At 39.9% G+C, this 22,896-nt stretch overlaps 1 long non-coding RNA gene across 1 annotated transcript in view; it reads left to right on the top strand.

Annotated features, from left to right (window-relative positions):
- Positions 1-22,896, top strand: part of LOC122807005 — a 543,066-nt gene that overhangs the window by 187,425 nt on the left and 332,745 nt on the right. The gene's annotated exons all lie outside the window — the stretch shown is intronic.

Raw genomic sequence — 22,896 nt, 5'->3', positions numbered from 1 at the left:
ACCTCTGTTTTTATGAGGCCATACTTAGCTTTGGGAAGGCTTTTCATGGTGGTTACCTGTGTAGGGGGGCTGGGGGGTGGGAGGGCTGTGGATTTCCAAAGGTGATTAATTTGTGTTCAGATATAACAAGGGAGGAGTTGACTACTGGTGTAGAGCAACAGTCACCCATGTTAGCAAGGACCAGGTCAATGTGATGGGCATGTGCATTGGTACATGGGTAGCTTTCCCAGTTAATGGTGGGGTAGTTGAAGTCAACCAGTATGAGAGTGTTAGGTTGGAGACTAATATTCTCCAGGGTGTTTATGGACATGGAGTGTGAGTCTTGGGACATGTTTGGGGACCTATAGCAGGCTACAACCTGAACCACTGTCTTACCCAATGTTAGTTATGCCTGCAGGATCTGTAATGCATAATGTTGGCCTACCACTCTGGAGGTGTATGCATCCTTAATGAATATGAAAATACCACCAACTTTGAAGCTTCAGTCCAGGTTCTGCAGCCAAAGGTTGTGGAATGAATTATAGGCTGGTACTGCAGGGGTGCTTCCTGCTGCCTTTAACCAAGTCTCTGTTACAGTACAGATGTCATTGTTCCCCATTTTAAGGAATACTTCTAGTGAATGTATTTTCAGATTTAGAATTCTAGTGTGCAGCAGCATGACCCTCTGATTGCATGTCTTTGTAGCTGTCATATATTTCTGTATATTGACTAAGATTGACTAAGATTGACTTCAACAACTGGCTAAGCTTCTGGTGTCATTCTAAGGGGATCCAGTATCTGTTTGCCTGGGACGACATGGTCGACAGGCCACGATGCTTTGCCAGAGATGGCCTGCACCTGTCGCCCCTGGGATATGGATTATGGATACTGACTAAGGCTCTTGCCACCCCTATAGTGCCTTTGTTAGGTAAGGTTTAAAAGACAAACCCACCACCATAACAGTTACAGGCAAGCAACAACTGAGGGTATTGCTACTCAATGCTAGAAGTCTAAACCTCAAAATGCACTCACTCGAGGCACTTCTTAAAATGGTGCAGTGACTGAAACCTGGTTCAAGGCTCCAGAGAGCACCCCTACATTACCAGGATATAACTCATATCATACCTTTTGGCCATCTACCCAGGACTGGAACATCAAGGGTTGAGGTGTGTCCATATTCATTAAAGATATCCACATCTCCAGGCTAGTTGCCCAACATAATGCCTCCAAAATTATCCCAGTGCAACTAGCTCTGGGCAAAACTGCAACCCATATTGTAGCTTGCTACAGATCCCCCACCATGCCCCAGGATTCCCACTCCTCTTTTCTTGATATACTGGAAAATATTAGGGTTCAACCAAACACCTTAATAATGGGCAATTTCAACTACCCCACCATTAACTGGGAAAACTATTCATGTACCAACTCCTTAGCCCAACGATTTCTAGAATTCATAAACTCCAGTGCTTTGGATCAACTTATCCACACCCCCACCAGGGGAAATAATATCCTAGACTTAGTCATTACCAACATGAGTGACTGGTGTTCCACACCTGAAATCAATTCCTTGTTGGTCAGATCAGACCATAAGCTAATCACCATAGATATCCACATCCCGCTCCAACCCCCAAACCACAGTAAAAAAATTCTCCAAAGCCAACTTCATGCTTCTTAAGACAGAAGTGGCAAACTTCATGACACCCATGCAGATGGACAATGCAGTTACAACTGCCGAATCTTACACAAATGCACTCTATATGCACTTACATGAGTACATTGATCATGCTATCCCTAGCAGAACCAAGACGCTATGATCCAAAAAAAGGAAGCCAATCTGGTGGTCCCCTGCTATAAACAAACTATACAGCAGAAGGAAGAAACTGTTGCAAAATATAATGAAATCTCATGAGTGGAAGTGCTCCCTTGTCAGCCTCAGCAAGAAGCTGAGATTGCCAGCTATGAAAACAAGATTGCCACTGATCATAAAGCATTCTATAGCTATGTCAAGAATCTCAGTGGCAAAACACAGATCTGCTCTGAGTTGCAGCACAATGGCACGAAGATTACATAACCAAATGATATCAACAACATCCTGGCTGATAGGTTCAGTGCCAACTTTACCCCCTCCCTCACTACCCAAAGGGCCCATATCTATACCGGAAGAATGCAGTGCCTCTGCAATCACAACTGAGCAGGTAAAAACTGCACTCTCCAAAGCCAAGAGTTCTACACAAACTTCATAACAAACTGGCCCCCACCTAAGCACCATGTTCAACCATAGCCTCACATCAGGCTTTGTACCCACTGAATGGTGCATGGCAACAGTTATACTACTCCACAAAGGGGGACCCACCACAGGAACTATCGCCCTATTAGCCTGATGAGCCTGATCTGCAAAGCCATGGAACGAATCATCATGGAACTCATAAACAAAGACATTGGTAACCTCCAGACTCTGGACCCCACCCAGTTTGGGTTTGTGAAAGACAGATCATGCCTCCTGAACCTGATTGACTTCTTTGAAACAGTTACCAAAGCCATAGATGAGGTAAGGCAGTTCACACAGCCTATCTTGACCTCACCAAGACTTTTGATACCATCCCCCATTCTGGAATCATAGATAAACTCACTAAACTGGGTATAAATCCATACGTCACAAGATGGGTTGCCAATTAGCTCACCAACAGAACCCACACTGTAAAAGTTACAGACTCCAAATCTGACTTCAAGCTTGTGACAAGTGGAGTACCACAGGGTTCAGTCCTGGGTCCTCTCCTGTTCGGTATCTACTTCTCTGAAATACAGGCTAACATGGAGGGCCTCTGGCTGACAAAGCTCACAATTGACTGTAAACTAGGAGACATAGTCGAGTCCCCAAATGACATGAGCATACTACAGAAGGGTCTCACCAAGACAGATGCCTGGTGCCAGAGCCACGGCCTCAAGCTCAATGCCACCATTGTCATCCCTTTTGGTAAGAACTCGGTACCTTTGAACTACCACATAGTCGGCAGTTCACTTAATGCTGAAGGTGTGATAAGAGACCTTGGGACTCAGGTGGACAGTAGTTTCTCCTTTGACAATCACATTACCACAGTAGTCAGGAAATCCTTCTACATGGCACACCTCATCATGAAAGGGCTCTCATCCAGAAAAGAAAAAGGTCATTATTACCCTCTACTCAGCACTCATTAGACCCATTATTGAGTACAATGCCCCTTTTGGAATGTACCTCACAAGACATCTGCAACAGCTGGAAAGGCCACAAAAATACCTCACAAAGAGGATTATGAGACTCAAACAGATGCCCTACGCTGACCGTCTCAAAAAACTCTAGCTTTACTCTGTAGCATATCACCTACTCTGAGGTGATTTCTGCCTGACATACAAAGCTATTTCAAACCCAGAGCTGTTGGACACGCTATACCTAAAGAAATCCCAATCCCACTGAGCTACACGCTCCAGGGACCTAAACCTTCTCACCACAATAAACAGAACATGCTGGAGGGATAGATTCCTGTCCTAGAGACTTCCCATACTCTTGAACAAGCTACCTATCTATATCAAGCAGAGTTCCTCACTAGCACTCTTCAAGAATAATCTTGATGAGTGGATGGGAAATAGGGAATTCACCCCAGGGATCAGTTCTGTGGCTCTGCTCGACAGGGGCACAGGAAAATAACCTTTTTTGATGGTGAAAGCCAGGGAACCTTGTTGGCTAGGCTTACACAGGCCCTTGGGTAAATAGCCTAGTACTTACCTATGAACCTATGAACCTATATTTATGCATTCATATATATATATATATATATATATATATATATATATTATTCACCTTTCTATATATATGTATGTATGCATATATGTGGATATAAATGTGGATGTAACTCTCTCTCTCTCTCTCTCTCTCTATATATATATATATGTATATATATATATATATATATATATATATATTATGCATAGATTTGTCCACATATATGCATCTCCATACATATATACATGTATATATAGAATACCTGACTGATTCTACAGACTCCTTTCCCTACTGTTGGATGACTGTACTAACTGATATGTTTGGAATGTCATCAGTATTTTGTAGGGCTCAGATGGTGTAATGGTACATTGCTTTGATCATAGTTTACAAGGCCCTGGGTCCAAGACTTGGCAGGCCTTATTATTTTGGGCCCCTTCACTCCCACTTAGACAGACTCTGATCAGATTTGTTGCAGTAAGAGGCTCAGAGTATGGATCCGATGTCTGAGTGCACTATATATATATATATATATATATATATATATATATATATATATATATATATATATATATTATGATATATGTTTGAAAAAACATCATACCTATGTACAGCTGACATGGCTTAGTGCTCTGGCTATGGTGTACAAGGTCCTGGGTTCAAGCCTTGCAAGGGCTGATTATTTTGCTGCTGGGCAGAACAAGGGCTGTTGGATACTGAGTAATTAAGGCACTTTTAAACAGCTGTAAGCGGGTTTGCGCAGGTTTGCGTGGCAGTAAGCAATGCTAACTTCCGGTTAAATATGCTTACAGACAGTTAGCTCTAAAAGTGCTTAATCTGTGTAGGCATCACTTAGCACAGCACAAACAGGCTTAGTCCCGCTTACTACTGCTTACTCCTGCTTACCCCTGCGCTAATTTCTTTAAAAGAAAAGAAAAAGGGGTGATAGGAAAATGGTGAAAAAGGGGGCATGAAGAGGGTAAAACAATATGAAAGATAGCTGGATGGGTGTATGGAAGGTCCATAGGTGTCCCTTTCTTCTACAGCAACAGCTGTGCATATATACTGAATTTAGAGGTACATTTGGACACTCAAACCCCTGATATAGAGGGGTGAGGACAACAATAAAGTGTTATGAAGCCTATTAGACAGGATTACATGTGTCCAGTGGACACGTGTGCGAAATGGACAGTTATGTATGGGGCGACATTTTTTGGGGGGAACAGATTGCCCTTTTTTTTAAGGTGAGAGTAGGATGTTAGGGAAGGATAGTAGGTATATTTGGGGAGGTAGGTTGGGTAGGAAGACAGACAAGACAGCATGCAGGGGTGGTATATGACACATGTGGGGGTAAACACCTTGGATGGGGAGGGGTGTTTGGTAATCGGAAGTCCACAAATGGATACAGTGGGACTGAGGGTCCCACCCATGGGCAGTCACCACTGCACCTTCACAGCCTCGAAAGTGGTTGCGCTGGGGGCTGAGCAGGAGGTGCAGGCTGACCCTCTAATTGCACCATGCGACCCTCAAGCTGGTGTAGCAGATCTCCCAATTCCTTGCAGAGCTTGCTATGCACCAGACCCCAGACCTGGCTTTGAGTGACAGGATCCTGTCTGTGCCCGTGCCCAGGGGGGACAAACCCCAACCCCTGAGGCGGTTCCACCTGAAGGTGGTGCAGGACCAGCAGACGAGGAGGTCCCGGGGTGGGTCCCAGACGTGCTGGGGCCTGGAGCCACGGCCAGATAAAGAGGGAGTGGTGGATCCACTGGGATCAGCCTTCCCTGACATGCTATGGTGTTGCAGTTTTAGAACAGATATTGGTTAGTAATGGTAAACACATTCCCGGATTAGTTTTAACAGCTTGCATGAGTATTCCCATTAACCCAAAACAACAGATTTGGAACATTTGTATAGCAAACAGAACACATGCATATATGGAACCACAGTGGGCATTACACTGGCATGCAGGTTACATTGATAGCAACAGGCCACCAATGATAGTATTTGAACAGGGAACATTAATTGGAATACATTTCAACATTTGTAAAACAACAGGATACTTGTCCCAACAGTAGCTTTGGTGGAAAACATACCCATTCATTTATGTGTTTAGATTATTGGTGAAGATAAGGTGGGGGAGAGAGAGAGATGTCAGTTAACAAATGTAGATTCTTGCAGTGTTCACAGCTTTAACGATCACTGCTCGACTCATTACTCTACAGGTATTATTACAACAACTACAGCATTGGGTTGCACAGTCGTATGTTTGTACACGGTATAATTACAGCCTTCATATAGCTACTTTATACTTTTTCTTACCTGGAAGACCTATGGAGGGAATGTTTGTTAATACAACATGACTGTTTCTACCCATATTCACATAGTCAGGGTTACATATGTGCACTCATAGTGTGTGTGTGTGTGTGTGTGTGTGTGTGTGTGTGTGTGTGTGTGTGTGTGTGTGTGTGTGTGTGTTTGTGTGTGCTACTGACATACTCTGCCTTGATTTCTATCGAATCACCCTGGTTGTTGGTAGCAGGGACCAGTAGTTGTGACAGCATGAGACTTTTGAACATTTCATGGGTGAGACCACTTGGTGTATATACTTATCTTGCTGTCATTTGCAGCCTTGGGGTTGGACTGTGGGTGTTGGACACAGTATTACTACTGTCCTCTTATAGCTACTTTATACCTCCTTTCACCTGGAAGATCTGTGGAGGGAATTTATGCTGACACTACCTGACTGTTTTTACACATATTCACAAAACGCTACTTAAAATTATGCATGCAGCTTACTACCACTCCCGGGATTCGTACCGTTGCTGTTTCTGCTAAAAATACATGTTTATGTTTCATCAGAACGGGCTATTGAGAAACTTCTCTCATTTCCTTGAATGTTTTCTTCCTAATTCTCTCTTGGTTGTACAATCTGATCTTGTGATTACAACATTCTTTTATATACATCCCTATACATACCTTTTGACATAGCACAGTGTGGAAAACAGTGGTTAACACAACATTACTATTCTGATATCAGATCTTGGTGCATGGAACTTTCCAGTCATACAATACCAGAGTAAACACAGCCAGTCTGGGGTTTTCACTGTTATTGACAGGTAATTACACTTCTATTAATATATGACCTGTATGCCACTATTACTCTCCTACTAGCTTCTTCAGTCAGTAAAAACAATACCCATTTTTAAATAGTGCAAGGTGACATTCTAATAAGTTTTATTTATTTGTCCTACATAATACCAGCTAGATTGTTACTCAACAGCCTTGTGACACAGCCTTTGCAGCCTGCTGGCATGGGCTTTCAAGTTCACAGCCGTCTCATCTGCAGCTGTATAGGAGATAAGAAAAAAATATTTATGCATACCTATCCATCACATACACAAGGTGGACATTGAAGAACACTTATTTTGACTAATACTTAAACACGGCTGGAGCATTCCCCTCCTGGGCATCTTGGACCCACTGGTCCAAAAGGTCCCTCTTTCTCCGCTTCAAGTCGGCAAAGTGGTGCCAGACCTGCTCACCAGTCCGAGGGATGCCAGTGGCAGTGGTGCGATCTCAGGCAAGTTGGTCCCAGGCCTCTACTTTGTATTGGGAGCCCTGGTACTGGTCCTGCAGCAGTCGCCCTTCATGGTCTTTAATGAGGCATTTATCCATGACCCTTGACTCCTGAATGCCCCAGTGCTGTGACCGAAGGTGCACACCTTCAGCGACACCTGCCATAGTGCCTACAGTGGGGAGCTACAACTGGTTATGAGCTGTATTCCCACCTGTGTGGTTTAAATAGGACTAATTTCCTGCCTTTTACTGTGATTGGACACCTTTCAAAAGAACTGAGTAAAATTGAGTAAACTGCTGCTCACTTTAAAAAGAAAACACTGTAAGGTTGTATTCTTTAAGCCTGCATACTCACAGACCCTGGAAATCCTTGTAGCTTTGTATAGCCAATCAAAAGTTTGATTTCCCACCCCATGATGCGAGATCACTTTTAAGACTGCTCCAGCCACCATTTTCAAACCTAAGGACCCAGTTGGCTGTTTTTCTACACAAATGGTATGTTAGAACTGTTTTTTTTTGTGCTTTTCACTGATTATGTGGTAAAGAAACAACTATAAAAGCTAAGAGGCATGCATAGCAATGATTTTCTAATTCACCAAACCAGTAGAATGTTTAGAACAATGAGTGGAATTACGTGTAAAGTTTGCTAGCCAGGAGTGATTTCCTAAGCATATTTATTGACTGCATGTCGTAATTTTAACATTATAAGCTTGGTGACATAGTTTGTTGTGATATACTATTATACTGGTTCAAGAATCATGAACAGAAGTGTCCTAGCATTTAACAAGTGGATTTAGCTGTCCTGCCTTAATGCTGTAACTACTGATAGCATAAAACCACACGAAAAGCTGTGTAAAATTCACTGAACTTGCCTGTGCTGTAAACTACTACTCTGACTGATAGCTGCAATTGAGTATAGAGAAATGCAGAAGCTATGGTACTACTAATATTAATGAATGCCCTGCATGAATGTTTAATACTGTTTGCATGCTGTTATGTTAGCTATGTTCCATATAGAATCTATGCACTGACTCTATGTACCTTACCAGGTCTTTCCACCCCACCTGTCCTTACCTTGAATGGCTCAATCTGTGCTGAAAATAAACTATCATCCTGAAAACTAAAAGAAAAGCATTCCTGCACTGTCCCTCACTAAGGAAAAGGACTGCAAGGTCTATATCTTAAGTGTAACTGTTGTGCTAATAGATTGCTTGGCTGAACAGGGTCTACGGCTAGCCTAGGGTCCATAGTAAAAAATAGCTTAACAGTCTTAGACTCCCTAGTCAGGCTGCTGTAATAAGTAATAAAATAAGCATTCTACAGCACAGCCTGTATAACACGTTCCCCCTGATTACTTCATCTCACAGTTGCTAAAGAAATAACAAATATCTGTACAAAATTCAGGTTAAAAGCTTGCTTACTCCCAACAGTCAGTAAAATTGTCTGGCTAAACTACAAACTATGTTTAATACAATATTGAGTAAGACACAGCTTACTTTCAAAAGAATTGAGTAAAACTGAGTAAATTGCAGCTCACTTTAAAAAGAAAACACTGTAAAGTTGCATTCTTTATGCCTGCATACTCACAGACCCTGGAAATCCTTGTAGCTTGGTATAGCCCCGCTCCACTCATCCTTGCTTCACTCAGGCTCGCTCCGCACCCTACCCTGCCCCCAAATATCACCCGCCCCCACTAGTGCTAAATTTAAACTCAATAAACCACTCCCCCTCCTGCAACCTATCATAGATAACCCACACCTCCATACACCACCCCCATACCCCACCCCTTCCGGCCAACAACCCTCTTAATTCTCCACCCACATTCCTTACCAAGTACCACTACTGTCAAGATGAGACCAATTATGTTCCTCTCAGTTATATTGCCTGGGCTATATCTCCTCACCATCTATGAAAACCAGCCCTATCTTGGCTTTCACCACCCCATATCTCATACCATCTCTGCTCCCACCTTGAGTGAATCCGACCAACCCCTAGCTCACTACAAACCTGTCCTCTCCACTTTTAACAACCACCAACTAACTAGACCACAGTCCATCTCCCCCAAAACTAGATATTATCATAAAATAGTAAGTAAACTGCTGAAACTAATAATCACTGTACAACTTACTCTGATGAGGGATGGAGACATCCACCCAAACCCTGGACCCACCCTTCTCACAAGCTCCCAGCCCACTACCACCTTCAACATATGGCAACATTCAAGATCCCCTAACTCTCTCCTGACCTGTCGCCTAAACATCAGGAGTGTTAACAACAAGGTCCCTAATCTTCATGCCCTTCTAGCCATCTACTCACCTGATGTGCTATGTCTTACAGAAACCTGGCTAAAACCAGGAAGTAAAAATGATGAGGTTATCCCACCAGGGTACAACATATTTAGACTAGACCAAAACACCAGGAAAGGTGGAGGAGTAGCAGTTCTGTTTAAAAACACAATAGATGTCACACTAGCCCCACAACAACCCCCTTGTTCAATAATGCAGAAGCCCTAGTTAGCAAACTACAGCTTAACAAAAGTAAAACTACAGTCATTTCCTGCATTTATATCCCCCCAGGCAAAAATGCAAACACCCTAGACTTCCTCGAATGGCTTTTCAACACATACCCCCAAGAAACTATGGTGTTAGGAGATGTTAATATTGACTGGAACAATTGTTCCTCTGAATCTCCCACCACTCATATAAACCTTCATGGCTATACCCAACTTGCATCCTCATCAACCAGAATAAACAAATCCAACTACAAAGGCAGTCACAAAGGCAGTATCCTGGACTGGAGTCTTATCAACAATCCCAGACCTGTATAACACGGGTACCCTCCCAGATGACATAAGTGACCACCTACTCACTTACATCATTAAGCATAAAGTAGATAACCACCACCAAGTTCTATATAAATCTATCAGAAACAAGAACTTTAACTCCATTGACTTCCAGAATGAACTCAGAGCATGCAACTGGGACATACTTAAAGAACTTCCACTAGATGATGCTGTAGACTATTTTAATTCTAAATTCCTCTCCATTCTAGATTCCCACGCTCCTATCCACACCCTCAGAGCCAAAACTAAGATCGCCCCTGGCTCTCTAAAGTAACTAAAACCAAAATCATAGCAAGAAATAAAGCATGGGACAATTGGCGCACCTCCAAAGACCCACTTCTCCATATTAAATTCTGACAACTAAGGAATGATACCAAAAAAGCCACATTGTTAGACAAAAACAACTTCTATCAACACCTTCAGCAAAAACACCAGAATAAACCTAAAAAATTTTGGGCAGGCATAAACAAACTGCTCCACCCTGGCCAAATCTCCATCCCCACCCCCTCAACATGTGACCTTAAAACTCCAGATGAAACTGCTAACATCATTAACAATTTTTTTACCAAAACCATCCAATCACTAGCTAGCCAACTACCCCCAACAGCTCCTTTCAAAACTTCTCCACAACCACTACCCCACTCCCTTTCACCTTCCAACCTGTATTTACATCGACCATCTGATCTCTAATTAACAAACTAAAGACCACTACACTGGCAGTTGATCTCCTCCCACCAGAATATTTACAAAAATGGGCAGATGCCATTGCATACCCTGTCTTGATCATAATAAACCGCACCTTGACTGAAGCCACTATCCCCTCTCTCTGGAAGGTTTCCCATGTCATTCCCCTTCATAAAGGAAGGAATTCTTTAGAGCTCTTAAACTTCCGACCAATAGCCATACTATCACCACTGGCCAAAATTATGGAAAAATGCATCTACAACCAATTAATGCACTATCTCACCCAAAATAAACTACTGGCCAACTCTCAGCATGGTTTTAGGCCACACCACAGCACCACATCAGCCCTCCTATCCTTCTCTAACTCTATCAACATCAACCGAAATAATAACAAACTTACCTCAGTGCTCTTCCTAGATCTCTCTAAGGCCTTTAATATGGTCAATCACCAACTGCTTCTCTGTACCCTGAAGGAACTGTCACTGAATAGTAGCTCTATTAAATGGTTCCAATCTTACTTGTCTGATAGACAACAAGCAGCTTTATGGCAGAATACCCTATCCACACATCTACCCATTACTCTAGGAGTCCCCCAAGGCTCCATACTAGGACCACTACTCTTCTCAGTCTTTATCAATGACCTACCCACCATCACTCCCAAGGCCACCTGCATCCAATACGTGGACAACTCTACTTTAATAGGTACCGCCTCCTCTTCAACTGAGCTTATGACCCTAACCCTGAATATTTTCAATGATATAGAAAAATGGTTTGCAAACTGTCAGCTTCTATTAAACCCAAACAAAACTAAACTGCTCATCTTTTTCCCCCACCTGCAAATCCTCCTCACCTGTCTTTACTATAAGTTCCAACAATGACACTATTATATCCCCAGATACTCACAAAGAGGCGCTGGAAGCTGTTGAAGACTGGGGGGGGGGGCAGAGGGTGGGGGGTACTTAGTGATCTAAAAAGGGCAATTTTTTAAACTATTTACTACCACAACATAGGCTCAGTTGGAGAACATTTTAAACTTAGCCAATTTCCCTTTTGGTGTTTGAATTAACATTTCCTGATTGGTCTTACCTATCCCATGGCTGATAATTGTATATTAGCCCTAGTGAGAATAAATGTGATGATACTATAGATAATTTGAGGGGACCCATGTAAGGGATGCAGCATTTAGGAACTGCCTCTATCCATTAGCGGCATGAGGGGCAGTCCTGGAATACATGTTCTATTACCCATTCTTAGATCCAAGTTGCATTTGAATATGGACAGGGATAAGCTTTGTTTTACTCAAATGGATAGTCTGTAACCTCCTGCCGCTCTAGCAGCAGCCCCCTCCCCAGCCACTCCAGTGTTCCATTACTTGGCTGTTTTTCCTCAGTTACTATAAACACTGTTCAAACCTGTCAGTGTACATACTGTTTTCTTATTTACTTCTACAGTGATTACAGACATTTAAATAAAATAGCACAAACATTGAGCCATTTGCTAAACAATGCAGCCTCACAATGAAAACAGACTTAGCATATGCAGCAAACTTCTCTGCCCTTGAAACTCGCATTTATTGAAAGGGCATGAAAACCCACATTCATTTTGCATCTGCCCAGTGGAGGACTAAGCTTACCTTCGGATTGTTTTCAAACCATAGGCCCTTTACACATTTTTAGGGCCATGCATACATGTATGCGTTCTTTGATTCACTTTCCTGATTGTATTAAATTATATTCCTTGTATAATACAGCAACCACTTGTTAGAATGCATTTTAAATTTGTAGTTTTGAACAGTCTTCTAGTAAGCAATGAAACAGTACTGTTGCTGGGTTATTTTGCACCCCAGACAAAACTTATTAGTGTGCCCTTTGTTTTACAAATAAGTTAAATTTTTTTAATTTAAATTATAGAAAAAGGAAACAGTGATTTAAACTGCATATTTATTGACATAAATTAAAAATATATATAATAATAATAAAGTAGTAAAATAGTAAAGAAAGTCATTAACAACCCCCCCCCAAAAAAAAAAAAAAACACACACAGACCACTAGTATCTGGTTGACCATGCCAGACAGTATATTACAGTATAAAAAAGACACAACAGTCCCCAAAAAACTGCATCACCAGTAGCTGGTCAACCTTGCCAGCATAGTATTAAAAAGAAAGTTATCAACAGCCCCCAAAACCCACAGACCACTAGTATCTGGTTGACCATGCCAGTGTATTACAAAAAAAAAATTCAACAGTCCCCAAAACACATTACATCCCTAGTATCTGGTCAACCCTGCCAGGATAGTTTATTAAAAAAAAAGAAAGTCATCAACAGCCCCCAAAACAAACACACCACCTAACCTTACCTACTACTACTAGTATCTGGTTGACCATGCCAGGAGTGTTAGAAAATCACGAACTACCCCCCAAATATTTTTTGAGGTTGTGTTATCTGGAAAGCAATATACATTTACTAAACACTGTGCTACTGATAGTTGAGTTGGCTGGTGAATGACTCCAGAAGAGAATAATACTGAGGTTCTGTGTAGTGTTTGCACCTATTCATAAACTAGACTGCATAATTAATAGTACACAACACTTCAACAGACCAATCCCTAACATGACTTCCTGGAAATTTCAGACCAAAATTCCATGCAGTTGAACTGTTAACATCTTGCACAGCTATGCTACCAATTAGTTAAAATGGGCTTAGGAGCCAAGTTATAAAAAAAACACACTACAAAACATATGATAATCCTATATAAACTATTAAAAGTAAAACTCAAACTGAAAACAAATGCCCGTTTCATAAGTGCAATATGACTTGGGGTACAGGATTACTGTACACTCAGGGACTGTAAGATGCTTGCCTTTGCAGTTCATGCATTATGCCACTGGGTGTGAGGTAATACATGTACCATATACATGCTTTTACACGTTATTGCATATATTTACAGGTGTGCATATAATACACGTACACCCACAAAGATGTGTATGTACGTATATATCTATAGCTATCTATATATATTTTGATATATATATATATATATGTATATATATATATATATATATATATATATATATATATATATATATATATATATAGGTCTACCTGAAAACGCCAAAAGTCCACAATGCCGACAACGAGAACACTGACACCGGAAGATCGACAATGGAGATGATCGAAAGTTGAGAATCCCGACGCTGAGAACACCGACATGTTAAGGTAAGTGTGTGATAGGGATGGACGTTAGGGTCAGGGTGTGGGTAAGGTAAGTGTGTGATAGTGACGGACGTTAGGGTAGGGTGTGGGTCAGGTAAGTGTGCGATAGTGATGGACTTTAGGTTTAGGGGCGGGTTAAGTGAGTTAGGGTTAGGGTGCGGGTAAGGTAAGTGTGCAGTAGTGACGGACATGTGGGTTAGGGGTGGATTAAGTGAGTTAGGGTTAGGGTGCGGGTAAGGTAAGTGTGCGATAGTGACGGACCTTAGGGTTATGGTTTGGGTTAAGGTTAGTGCATAGATAGTTGTGTATGTAAGGTTTAGTGTAGGTTTGTAAGGTTTTTGGTGTGCTTGTGTTCTGTGTGTGTTTTTCGGGAGAGGTATTTGTTTTGTTGATTGTCGGGATTGTGGTTTGTCGGGCATGTGAAGTTTCGTGTTTTTGAACTTTCGGTTTCTTTTGGTTTTGTCGTGTCAGTTATTTCATTGTCTGTGTTTTGGCATGTCGGTGTTATCAGGTAGACCCATATATATATATATATATATATATATATATATATATATATATATATATATATATATATATATATATATATATATATATATATATATATATATATACACACACACACACACACACACACACACACACACACACACACACACATACATATATATTGATATATTGATATATGTGTGTATGTGTGTGTGTGTGTGTGTGTGTGTGTGTGTGTGTGTGCATGTGTGTGTGTACATCATATACACACAAGACAACCTTCAAATACTTACAAAAGCTACACTAAATGGCTATTTAAAGAAACAGGAAGCTGGAAAAGATCAGCTGTGCACCATTCTCCTTAAAATAGCTGTCTTCTGCAGATCTAATATGGTAGTTCCTTATTTCAAAAGGCAGTAACAACCTTTAAGAGTCAGACATAAATAATTTGCAGTACTTTCAAAAATATAAGCACAACCTATCATTACTCAAAACAACTGTTTATTCTTTATGTATCTATATATTCAAATACAGAATTATTCAGGATGAGCTTGGCATAATGATTGCAGTCTTTACCTTATAGACACAAAGTAAAGGGTTTGAGTCAGGCCTCGTACCATTCAATGTTCCAGACTTTGGCCTTTTTCCCCATAACATGCATAGTCTTCTGGCAAATCACTGAGGACTGTAGTCATTGAACAACACGTATTTCAGCTTCAAATCTCCTATCTTCAGAAAATGCATGCTAGCACAAAACGTGTCACTCCAGCAGCTTTTTAACAATATTTAAAAGCTGTCCCTATTTTTGGGCCTTGGACCCCTGGCAAATGAATCTTTGTCCAAATTTCTTGTGCTAAGAGGTTGAAAGGTATGCCCAGTATTTACCTATAAAAAATCTGCAAGAAAGATCCACACAAACTAGAGTCATCACTGTTGGGACATTCAGAAACAAACCACCATTTCAACAAACATTGTGATAGAAAGACATTCCAAGGGAGACAATATTGTGGAGGTATGCATAACACCCACTCCGTTCCCTTCCATAATAATTGTGCATAATAAATAATTTCAGACATGGTTTGCATTTCTAATGACCTGGAAGAACCCACAGACATCATATTGAAATTAAGTTCTTGTCGCACAAATAGAAGTAACTAGTACAAACACACAAAAAAAGCTAGAACCCAAAGTACACATCCCTCAACCAACTTTAAGATGTTCATATCATGGAAGCTTTTTAGATTTAATCAATTGTGACAGCCTAGTCATTAACCTCATCCAATTTTCATCATGGCAAATTGTCTTTATGTGGTATATTCAGGAAATAAACCCAAACCCTACTAGCTGCAAAAATACACACGTTTCAGTTGTTCTTTAATAGCATCAGTACAGTATAAATGGACTGCAAGAGATCAAAAAAAGCCAAAAATCTTACAATGTGAGTGGTGAGGTAGACAGCTTAATACTTATCCCTCCAAAGCAGTCAGTCAGAGCAGTGCAGAGCCAGGCGAGCGAGCAAGTTCACCAACCAGCGCGGGAAAAGGCAAGCAAATGTAGATGACGTTATTAATGGTCGGAAGTTCTAACTTTTTTTTTTTTTTTTTTTTTTTTTTAAAGAGCCAAGCAATCACAAGAAACCACTAGTGAGTGGGATAAAATAAAAATGGAATTTAAAACCAGAGTAGAAATAAAAGAGAAAGAATATGGTTAAGAAGTAACAGAAATTACTTAGGCTGACAACGGTTAAAATATTCAAGAGTAAGGGGAATCTCACAAAACAAGAAGAAGGGGAAATGCAGAGTGCTAAACAAAAAATAAGGGAATATCTAGATAACATACATGAGTTTAGAAGACAGCAGTTAAGCAACTATTTTTGATACAATTTCCAGAGCACAAAGTAGAATGGGCTGTTGCCAAACTTAGGGATCCTATAACATAAAAAATAACCAGTGATCCTTTAGAGGTTTTAGAGATACTTTGGACATTTTATGAAAATTTGTATAAAGCAGAGAAATGGGGAAATCAAGAAAAAGCACAAATGAAAATATTTATGAAGATTTAACTATGTGAAGGTTAGAGGAAGATGAGGCTTAACAACTAACTGTTAAGATAGGAGAGAATGAGATAAAACTGGTGATGTACAGGGATAAGGGGTTGGCATAATACTTGAGGTGTTTACCTCACAGACACAAGGTTTGATTTTCACCCAACCCTATGTCTCTGATAGGGCATACCCCCCACATAACCTCTAGAAACTTCCTAACATACCACCAATACACTCCCATGATACATGGGGACAACACACAGTTAAGGAAGTACAGAAGGGTAGCATTCCCCTCCATTCCAAATAGTGCCCCAATTTTGGGCTAGAAATATGCATTCTCAGTGTGATGTTAACCAAATTACTTGTTGAAAATCCACTGGGCACTAAAACAGTGAGTTATAAGGAACATTGTTTAAAAGGTACAATATTTCCTATATACCAGGAAGTTTCATATTAAGGAATTGTCTCAGGATTCAACAACTCAACTGAACTATAATCCTATACATTATTTACCTCACTGGACATCTCTGGACTGATTGTGTGCATTTACCTTCTTTCTATGATTAATATGGGATGCTAAAAATAAACAACATTTGAATCTATCAATGTAAAAACACTATGTTGCTCTGTTAAGTACTGAAAGTGACAACTATATAATTTGGCTGAAAGTTTGTTTAATTAAAAAGAAACTAATAAATAAGGAACTAAGGCAAAGAAATTTTTTTTTTGGCAAATCACTGAGGACTGTAGTAGTAACTGCAGTGGTGGTGCTGCAGTAGCATTGTCGCCTCACAGTAAGACATTGTCCTATTCGATTCTCAGCTAGAGCGTCTTCTGTGTGGAGACATGCGTGAATTGGCGTACCTTTGTTGAAGGTTGTGCATCAGGGCTGGCAACTTGGCATGTAAAAATCCACTGCCAATCATTTGTGGACCGGAGTTCTGCTGTGGCGACCCCTAACCGGGAAAAGCCGAAAGAAACAACAACAACTTAGGACTGTAGTCATTAAACAATGACAACTTTTGAATTTCAGACTTCATATCCTTCAGAAAATGCATGGTAACAAAATGCTGTTAATCTAGCACCTTTTTAAGTTTATAAGAGGAATATTTAAACAATGACTCTATTTCTGGGCCTTTGTCCCCTCCCCAGTTATTGTAGGCTTTGCCAAGATTTCTTGCCACTAAGAGATTGAGAGGTATGGTATACTGGTACCATTCATTTAGAAAGTTAAAAGGAAAATAAACTGAATTAACCTGAAAGAAAGAAGTCTATGGCTATAATGAGTAGCAATATTTACAGACCGCAAACCACCACCTTTTCTCAAAAAAAAAAAATCCAGTAATCCAATTTTAGAAGGGATGGAGCGAACTTATGAGGGAAATTAGGAACATCCCTAAATTAGTGACAGTGAAGAATAACTACAGAATAACCAGAAGATATGGCAGACATTACTTATTCTGGAGTCACACTTCGACTTGTATGACTTTTACATACACTTGTGCAATGATGACTTTTGCAACCGACTAAATCGCTTGCGTTAAGGGGAGATTTTGTAACCCCTGCAACTGCAACCATGACTGACCAAATTATTAAACAACCCAATGAAAATATTACTTTTAGAATTCATAAAACTGCTCTCTTCTTCCATAAAGTAAACGTCATTAAGCAATCGCTTTTAACTCACAATTTAAGTTACCGCAACAGACAAAACCCAAATATCCAAAAACGGACCCGCACAGGACTTCTGGAAATGCAAGTGACAGCTACACCCTCTTGAGTTACCCAAATACTGCTGTTTGCGTGGTCATTACTGTTTCTCCAACCTCTTTCTTATTGGGCAACTAGAATGACTGCCCTAGGATTTCTGCTAACGATTAGCTTTTGTTAATATCATTCAAATTCTCACTGTTTTCTTTCACAATAAGCCAAGACAGCAAACAGATGTAATGTAGAGGAAAGCAACTGGTATAGATCAAGTGCATAGTGTATTGAGAGGGAAAACAGCTGACATAGACCAAGAGCATATAATGTTTAATGGATGTTTTAAAAGTTACCATTATTAAGGTTGTAGAGTTTAAAACATAAAAATTTAGGATAAATGGTAGAGTTCCAAAAGTAATAAATTAAGATACATTATGTGAGACCAATGCACAGAGATTACTTTTTTTTTTCAAAAATCCTACAAGCACTAGCAAAATATTGCAACCGTACACTGGCTGACCGAGGATACAGTAATCAATCATAGAAAGTATTGTGAGGAGCAAGCGGGGCCACAGTAATGACTGACAACAAAAAAATGACCAATGGGATAGTTGCTTTGACTGCCAGTACTATAATAACCTTGCTCTAAGGGCTTTTGGCATTCTTGTTAAACAGTGTGGCCATTTTCTTTGTAGTTATAATGAGGACCTGGTACCCTGGTTAGCGCAACGCTATGTAGCACCACCCCTTTAGTTTTTTGAGCATTTTCATTAGTGTAAGACACTACTCAGCCAACCACGAAAGGCAATGTGGGAGAGCCGTGAATACGGAAGTAAAGGTATTCAGCATCTCTCTCTCTCTCTCTCTCTTTTTTTTTAATAGAATGTAAAGTCTCTCTTTTTTTTTAGGATGCAAAAGTGGGGTGGGTGCCCCCTTCCCCTCACCCTACAGTTCCAGTGCCCATGTACTCACACAAAACTCTTGGGCGTCACAGTTGATAACGCCCTAAAATATGATATCCATGTCAATCAAACCATCAAATCTTTCAACAAAAAACTGGGCTCCATATACAGAAACAAAGCCTTCCTCACTCCTTTTGCAAGAACCACTATCGCTCGGTCCCACCTACTATCTACCCTCCTCTATGCCTTCCCCCTCTTCACTAACCTGAACCAAGCCATCCTTACCAAACTTGCTAGTTGTTACAACCATATTGCTAGATTTGCTACAGGTGCTACCTCTAGGACCACCACTGTATCAACCTAACTCAACTAGGATGGCTGGAGTGGCCCAGTCTTCTCCGATACAACCAACTTATAATAACCCACAAAATACTATATCAACCCGAAAAAACACCAGCACTAAATAAGATCATCAAACCATATAGCAACCTGAGGTCACAACGCTCTGCTGACAAACTGCTGTTACAAACAACTAAGAGCATAAATGTGGCTGGGGACTCTCTATTCACCAACTCAGTAGGCAAAACTTGGGATATGCTACCTGCCGAACTTACTCACCAATCCCCCTTAACCCAGTTCAAAAAAAGCCTCAAACTACACTTCCAACAGCATTGGCAGTTTCCCTGCTTAAACCCCAACTAATCACCACCCACTGTTCCTGCAAACTGTCCCTAAGCACGGTGTCTACTATGTTTTATCTATGTTTGTAACCCTAATGAAAACTGCATATTATACTTATCTCTAAATGTTTCTATTATTCCTAATGTATTTATACTCTGCTTTCTGGAGCTTTTCTCCCCGGGCCTCCACTGAAAATGGACATATATCCAGTCGGACTTTCCTGGTAAACAAATGTAAAATAAAATAAAAAAATAAATAATTTTGAAACTGCTGAGCTAAGCTAAGCATCGGGCAAACCTGCTTAGCTAAGATAATGATTGCTTAAAGGGGTAGATACTTAGATCTGCTTACCAGTGCTTAAATCCACTTAGCTATGCTAAATCTTGGTTAAACTTTAAATTTCATTGATACCTCACGTTTAGGGCTGCTACACTACCCTGGTTAGCATATACATAATAATATTCACTACCTATTTATGAAAAATACATTTTATTTGTGTTTCACATATGAAAATATTTGGACTGCTGTGGGGCATGAACCATCCTTGACTGCATGCTATGCCAGTTGCACTATTAGTATTGTGTATATTTCTATTTAGCTTCTTTTGATGTTTAAACTCTGCTATGCATAGCTTTGCGATGGGCAAACCTGTGCAGCTACGCTTAAACTTTATTGCACACAGGAAACAAAAAAATAAGGAATATTTTTTAAATATTGCTGTTTGAAACTTAGAACATTGATAGAATGATGGGCTTTGGATTAGCATGTATTTTCTGAGGATGTAGAGTCTTAAACTCATATATCTGCCATTATTTAATGACTTCATTTTACAGCTATTTGCCAGACAGGTGCAAATTTTAGGGGAACACACCAAAAGTATGAAGCAGTAATCTGGACATTCTGCGAAGATCTATAAAGTTGAGAGGTATGGCTGTCTCTTATTTTCTCCACAGACACTAATGTGTCCGTGGAGACTTTCATTCATTTTGAATTGTCGGATGGCAATTTTCGAGTGCAGGGGGCATGTGGATTGTGAGAGCACTGCTCTCAGATACACCCCCTGCACTCACACACAGAACAGTGTCCATTTCAGAACATGGTAGTATGCCTTCATACATATGCATGGCATGCTGCCGTGCTGCGTGGGAAGGTCCCTTCCGTGCAAGAATAAGCTATTTCCGCACAGTAGTTTGCTGAATCCCGGGGCTTATTTTTGCTGGAAACAAGATTTGGACTTTAATATTGTTTTTATTTAAGCTTTAACAAGTGGCACCCTTTCTTTTCTGTTTTACTTCACTAATGTTGAATAGTCATTGTCAAATCGTATAGTATTTTCTTTAATTTTAACTGTATAATTAGTCCATGCAGCTTTTAAGACTAAATCCTTATCTTGACTTGAGAAAAAGCATATGAAAACTGACCTTGGTGAATGTTTTTTTTTTTTTAAAGATGAGTTGGAAAGTGATCTATGTGCCCTTTTGATTCCAAAGGAAAAAGCTTCAACCAGGTTCAAAGTATTAGGCAGCCAGGTATTAAGGAATTGAATCATACTGTCTCCCTCTTCTTTTTCAGGAATCCCATAAATCCTGATGTTATTCCTTCTAAATCTGTCCTCTAGGTCTTTTATTTTTTTCCTGGAATAAGTTGTTTCTGAAGAAATTCAGGGTTATTCTCATTTTCAAGTAATCTTCCATCAGAATCAGACATTTGCCTTTTCTATACTCGAGATTTGTGATGATTGTTGTTTAAGAGATTCACTCAGCACTTCAACTTGTTTTTTACATGCGTCTTTAAAATTGTTAATTTTGCTTTATTATTTATCTGTCTTTACAGATAACTCATTGACTCATTGATGTTACTTAGTATAGCCTGAATGTCTTTTTTTCATTGTACTGAACTGTACACTGTGCTTAGTTTGGCTCATTCTGAGACAATTAATTCTTTCTCATTTTTATGACAGGAAAAAGCAATTAAAAGAGTTTCAAAACGTGTTATTTTTGTAGTAAATCTTTCAGCAGATGTTCAACTCTAAATCCATCAAGTTTTGAAATTTTCTGTTTGAGTTTTTAGTAAAAATCTTGTCAGAGATGTTAAAATGAAGCAGAGCTAAAACAGTGCTGTTAAATGCTCACCATCTTGGCCATGCCACCCTCTTGGTAACATTTCTTCAATATCATCAATCTGTTGGCTCATTGCTGTTCTAGAGATTACACTTATTTGTTGTGTAATGTTCTGTTCTTGTACAGTTTTTCTTTACTCTAAGTTGAATACCAGCAGTTGAGTCATTTAAAGGACCACTTCTGGGGATATATATATATATATATATATATATATATATATATATATAAACATTTCTTACCCCCACTTTGTTTTCAGCAGATCACAAGTTGAAAGTAGAAAGTACTGGATTTACTAGGATTACTGTTAGAGTAAGATAATGTTTCAGGTCTGTTAATCTCTGAGGATGTCTCGTCCCATTTCATCTCTTAGTCTTATACTAAATTGTAAACCTGCTTCTTCAGCCCTCATCTGGTGGCTTCTTAAAAAAACTCAAACCCTCCTCAGTCAGTCTGTGCTGATGGCCTGTCATCTAAATACCCAAAGATAGCAGCAGAAGCAAATACTACTTTCAGCTATAATTCCATTTGTTAAATTTATGTACCCAAACTAGGTAAAAATGCTATAATTATCCCTAGCCATAAAGGTGAATGTTGTTACTCTACCAGCAGTTTCTTATCTATTCTTCTCTGTTCTTTAGCTAAGATTCTAGAAAATTTGTATACATATGCAGACTTCACAACAACCTATAGAAATAATCTTTTCCCAGCTTTCTGAATAGCTAATATCTAGATTGCAATACAGAAACTACTTTCCTCAAACTTATTGACATTTTGGAACAGCATTCCCAGTTTGTGGAATACTATCAGTGCTTTCTAAGACTTGTTAAAAGCCTTCTGTTAGTACCAGGCAAGCCAAAATTGATTAGAAGCTCAGCCTGAGTTTATAATAGGCAGAGAAAAACAGCCA

Source organism: Protopterus annectens, chromosome 7.part0 (genome assembly GCF_019279795.1).
Source record: "Protopterus annectens isolate FY-2018-M chromosome 7.part0, PAN1.0, whole genome shotgun sequence".
In the NCBI taxonomy this organism is placed as follows: domain Eukaryota; kingdom Metazoa; phylum Chordata; order Ceratodontiformes; family Protopteridae; genus Protopterus; species Protopterus annectens.
Note: the sequence above shows the minus strand (reverse complement) of the source record. Positions and strands in the feature narration are given on the sequence as shown.